The sequence below is a fragment of the Rhagoletis pomonella genome, unplaced genomic scaffold, assembly GCF_013731165.1.
Source record: "Rhagoletis pomonella isolate Grant_MI unplaced genomic scaffold, Rhpom_1.0 Rhpom_scaffold_00004, whole genome shotgun sequence".
In the NCBI taxonomy this organism is placed as follows: domain Eukaryota; kingdom Metazoa; phylum Arthropoda; class Insecta; order Diptera; family Tephritidae; genus Rhagoletis; species Rhagoletis pomonella.
In genome coordinates, this window is record NW_023458558.1 from 6,317,443 (window position 1) to 6,323,442 (window position 6,000).

General features: G+C 34.6%; 1 protein-coding gene across 1 annotated transcript in view; it reads right to left on the minus strand.

Moving 5' to 3' along the window:
• Nucleotides 1-6,000, minus strand: part of LOC118736880 (sodium-coupled monocarboxylate transporter 1) — a 134,443-nt gene that overhangs the window by 124,384 nt on the left and 4,059 nt on the right. The window contains exon 2 of the mRNA XM_036466990.1: nucleotides 3,179-3,466. The gene's annotated coding sequence lies outside the window, so the exon portion shown is untranslated. The remainder of the gene's footprint in view (nucleotides 1-3,178; nucleotides 3,467-6,000) is intronic.

Genomic DNA, 6,000 nt, shown 5'->3' on the forward strand with positions numbered 1-6,000 from the left:
AGCTTTTGAAGTGTTTACACAGTTTACGTCATAAGTATTCTTACTAAGTACTGTACACTAATGGCGCAAATCGGGGGATGATGCAAGTGACAATTAGTTTTGTAAATACGAGTTATTAGTTTAATATACACTCATACTTTGTATGAATGCTGATAAAGTAAAAAAAATATCGGAATTATTAATCTTAAAGGGAATGACTTTGAAAAATTTGTAGATATTTTTAAACGCAAATATAAATAAAAAAAACTTCTTTCTAAATTGATTTGCTAATAAGCGTTTATTTTTCTATAACGGCAAAAACTACCACTATAAAGGGAAATTCAAAAATTAACCGAAACCGAATTAACTACGGAAAGCCGGAACCGGAGTAAATGAAGGTATAAATCTTGGAAAAAAATTAAATTGGGCATAAGGGGTTTTTTGTAACAGTCGGTCTGTCTGTCCATCGGTCCGTGTACCCGATAGCTCCAGCAAAAGTTGAAATATCTTACTGATATGGGCGGAATCGGTGATTAACCATGCCAACCTCCCATATAACGGGTTTCTTCCGAAAAAATGCATTGAATAACTCAGTGTGAGGGCAGGACCAGGATGAATGTATTTGCATAAAAATTTATTAAAGCAAAAATGTTTTGGGTAGGCGCCGGAGCCAATGATAACCATCAGTTACCACCTCTGCATGGTTGTAAGTCATGCAGAGTCCCTACGGCTTGTAGCGCTGTGGCTTTGCCGCTTAAACTCTGTAAGAGTTTTTTGGGGGTGTGCGTCAAGCGGGAGTGTTGAGCACTGGTTATTGATTCAAGTTCAAAAATTGGGTAGGCGCTGTGGCCAATGGTAGCTCTTGTACCACCTCTGTATGCTGAAAGTCATACAGAGCCCCAACAGCTTGTAGCGCTTTGGCTTTTGCTGTTTAAAACCACTCCGGAGGAGTGGTGATGCATCAAGCGGGATTGTTGAGCATGATTTGGGGTGCCAGCAATTAACTACTTTAGTAGGTTTTGTTCTGCGGCAGTTGAGAAGTGCATAAAAAAATGCATACCCAACGAGAACGAGAATTAGCCATTACTTGCAAAAACCGGAAGAAGAAGACACACCAGCTGACTTTGTTTATGTTTTATTTGTAAACAAACTGAAATTCATGTTGCCTCCATAGAAGAAAACAGGAAAGTGAACGTTCAATGTTCGCCAGGAACATTTCTAGAAGTAAAAACTAGTTGGGGCTATCATAAAGTCACATAGCAGGCAGCCAAAAAGCATATAAATACCAAAACTCGGAAAATGCAATTTTGTTTGTTTATAAAAATTGCAACCATATGTTTTGTGATCATATGTTTTCGTGTTGGATAATTTTTGCTGACTAAAATTTTGCCAGTACAAAATGAACGCTTCTCTTGCATCAAAATGAACGCTCGCTCTCTCAATTTTTGTGTGCTGGATAATTTTTTGTCGTTATCGAACGCCATCCAGTAAAAATTTGGAAAAACTATTACAAATTTTTGACTTGTCGAACGCACCTTATATATCGGTTAGCGCCTTATTGATTTTTAAAAACTTGGATTAATAATTTCATTAAGTCTAATTGAGCACATTATCGAAATTGTTTGAAATAAAGGAAAAAAAATTTGCTTATAAAATAGTTTACAGAAAGGTGCAAAAACGACATTTAGTACATGTGCTGGGTATACTTTTGTTCTTGTGTTTTTTTGTTTTTTTAGCTAACCCATTGCCATTGACCAATTTATTAGCATACATAGCGTGGTAGTGCAGAGTCGAACCAGTCGGGAGCAGAATAGAGAAAAACTACGACAGAGGGCGCACATAAATCACCCAAGTGACTACTTAAGAATGCACATAAAATGACTTTTCATTCAAAGTATTTTTCTCTTTCAATTTGTAGTACTCGTAATACAATCTGCACAAGCAAATTGTTTTTGCCATTTAAAATTAATTGTAAAAAGTTGTAATAATTACTTAATTTAATCAAAATTGCCTCTAATGAGAGTCTGCAATATTTATTTGCGTAATTGTTTACGATAATTATTATTTTTTTGCTCACATGCTAAAAATTAAGAATTAATTATATTATGCAGTGTTGCCAGAACTTTTTCAGGAAAAAGGCCAAAAGGGCAAAGAAATAAAGGCAAAAAATGCTAAATCAAAATTTTAATTACGGTAAAAACATAGCTAAATTAACGAATCAAATATTTTTTGTCGTTATTATAACTTTATAGCAGTGCCAATGTTTAAGATAAAAATGGTGTATTTTTGTAAGGAACAACTTATTTTGCACTTAAGTAAATATTTTTCGTAGCGTCCATATGTCCTGGTACTCAAATGAGTCTGACCGGGAAAATTCTCTTGACAAAACAGATATCGGATAAAGTCGAAGCCTTCCTCATCGAAGTAAAATATCATGACGTTTGCCTATATAAACATTTTATTACTATTGCAGTAAATATTTTTAGCAAAAGTAAAAAGCTAAAAAAAAGCCAAGCAAAAGGCCCGAAGCTAAACAGAATTTTTCCGGCTAAACCCAAATAAAAAAAGCTAAATATAGCCGAAAAATAGTTAAAATGGCAACACTGATATTATGTCGTTGGATATGAAAAATTGGATAATTTCATTAATTCGCACAGGAAAATTAGTACATTGAAAGAGAATTACCAAATAATTGCAGTAGTTAAAAAGTCAAATATTTTTGTTTTAGTTTGACATTCATTTATCTATATATGTATATGAGTCTTGTATGTATGTAACTATATCGAGCCCTAACCGCCAAAATAACGCAAACAACATTTTTTTCAAAATTTTCTTTTTGATGCAGAAATGTATCTAAATGCTCAAGGAATATTTCTGCATCAAAAAGAAAATTTTGAAAAAAATGTCGCTTACGTTATTTTGGCGGTTAGGGCTCGATACACATACTACATGTGCATATATTATAGTTTTTGATATAAATTTGCAAATTTTTTCATGATATGGACGGTGTGAAAGTTTTCAAGTAGATATCTTGTTTCCATTAAACTTTTAGCTATTCATTTGAGCTTTTTATGGAAGACTAGTCGATTTCTCCTACTTACGAGTATCTAAATAAAACGAATTCTACATATTTGCATACCATGAAATATTCTACTGATAATTTTAGTACGTATTTGCCAGTAACTGGCTTTGCACTTACCTCGTTTCTTCCACCTTGTTAGCCGACATACATATGCAGCGAAGCGGGACAAATCGGCGATTAAATGTTGGCGGCACAAGCAAGCAGTCTTAGCGCGAATGCAAATGGAATTGTTTTTGGTTTTCACCACTTCACAAATTCTCGGCGCTTCTTTCAATTATGTCTTGTTGTTAAATCGATTATATTCCTGTTTTTTTTTTTGGTTTATAATTTCTCGGCGATTTTAATTCATTCAATTTTTTCTTTTGGTATTTATGCCGTTAATCCTCTTCTAAATATCACAAAATACTAATAAAAGATATTATACAGATATTTTTATTAATAAAATTCCGTACGAAACCGCAAAACACGCATATATGTAATTTGTATAAATATACTATAACCGTTACTGGCTTTTAATTGAGACAAGATTATTTTATTAAACAAGTGGCAAGTGAGCCTGCATTGATAACACCGTCCGACACGATTTTGCACCCATGAAAAAATAAAGCATTTACGGAAAGTTGGGACACAAACTAAGTACCCGTTTTTTGCCGTTTTTCTACATCAAGTAATTTACGGTTTCTAAGGGAAAAATAACCCTTAACAGTCCCTACGCTGAATCGGTCAAAATAATATTACCTTATGATTTTTCACACTTCATTAAATATTGTATCCAAGAGTTTTTTTGATCGGTGATTACGAATCTGTAGTCAGTTCTTAACAATTACAAAATTTCGAAAACAATATGGTGGAAGGACTTTTGAAAAAATGATCAGATTTGTGTGAAATTTGACACGCAAAAGTTCTTTGAGTGGCTGATTACAAAACTGAAATCAGTTTTCAAAAGTTCAAAATGGCTGATGCAATAAAGATCTATCCTCCATATTGGATCCGCCATTTTGAATGCTTGAAAACTGATTTATGTTTTGTAATCAGTCACTCAAAGAACCTTGGATATCTAATTTCATAAAAATCATTTTTTTTTTAAATCCATCCGCCATTTAGAGTTTTTAAGAACTGACTTCGGATTCGTAATCAGCAACAACAAATACCCTTCGTTACGAAGTATAATAAAGTTTGAAAAATCATAGGAGTTGTTAAGGGTTGTTTTTCCCCTTAGAAACCTTTAATGACGTGATCTAGAAAAACGAGTACATTGTTGTTGTTTCTACTTTCCGAAAAAGCTTGATTTTTTTTTATGGGTGCCGAAAAAAGTTCAATTTTGTCGCAAGGTGTAATGAACGCATTGAAATTGTGTCGCATATGGCAGAAGGTTTTTTTTTTTTGCCAAGCGTAAACGAAAGTGTGCAATTCAGAAGATTATTACAAAGGGGCGTGAGAAAAAAAAACTGTGTGGATTAAAAATTAAAGCGATTTAGAGGCAGCAGTTACTGCATTATTATAATAAAAAGTATTTAAATAGCCGCAATGTGGCGAGGTTTTTAATGTCATTGAAAGTAATTGCTAGCTTCTATTTATACATGAACTTAAGTATAGAGTAATACACAGACAATATTTCGAGTCGCATTTTTCAGTTCGTAATAGTTGTTTTACATTGATGAAATATTTCAGAAAGTAATTTCTGTCAGCGGTTGACTATCGGCTGAGCACTCATTGAGCCGACTAGTATAAACCCATTTGTCCAACAGCAGTCCACAAGTTATACAGGAGCTCCTTTTCGCTCTCTATCACTAGAGATGACCTCAAGCTAGACGACTGGGGCAACCTCTTACAGCGGCAACCTAGGAGCAACTGCTGTTAAGAAAAAACTATTTTTCCATATTTTTTTACGGCCCTGCGGAGTGGAAGTGCACTACACAACAGCGGCCGCCAACTTACATAGTTCTTTTTTTCGCCTCGGTTAGCTTATAATGAAAAGCTGCTCGATATTTTAAAAGCATTAGGAACGATATCCTTGGTTTTAAAAGACTCCTCTACATCCCTAATAATATGTATCGCCGGCTCCTTTGATTCTCAAGCGCTCCAGAAAACTCATGATTATTACACACAAATCAATTACAGGCTGATTGGTATAAAACTTTTCGCAGACACGTGGAAGCTTCATACCATTATGCCAATAAACGCTCCCTTGACAGTCCTTCATATACTCTGTCTGTCTTGCGTACACGGAAAGGCGCCACCGAAATGTTATATCCACCACTCTGTAGCTGTGAAATAATAATTTCAACTGGCCCGGATACTTGAAGAGCTTAAACGAGTCAATCGTCCACAGCAAAATGTGTTTCACCAGTAGTTCCCCAGATTGATTGTATTTAAGTGCAAAGTTTCTCGTAGCACTATTTGCATTACGTTATAACTTTGTTGTCAAAATTTTTAAACACTTTTATGAAAGTTAAATTAGGTCAATAAACGCCTGACTTTTTGTATCAAAAATTGTTTTTATACCCGAGCGCACTTGTGCACAAGGGTATATTAATTTTGTTCACATAACGGTTGTTTGTAACAGCCAAAACGAATCGAGATAGATATAGACAAATGTATACATAAATGATCAGGATGAAAAGAGAAATCGATTAAGCCATGTCTGTCTGTCCGTCCGTCTGTCCGTCTGTCCGTCTGTCCGTCTGTCCGTCCGTCCGTGTACACGATAATTCGAGCAAAAATTGAGATATCTCAACGAAATTTGGTATGTAGGTTTCCCTTAATCCAAGGTAGGTTGGTATTGAAAATGGGCGAAATCGGGCTGTAACCACACCCACTTCCCATATAACGGTAATTTCCAGAAATACGAAAACTGCGATATTTTAGTAACTACTGCAGATAATTCACTCAAAATTGATATTTGCAATAATTTTTAGGCGAAAAATAAGAATATTATA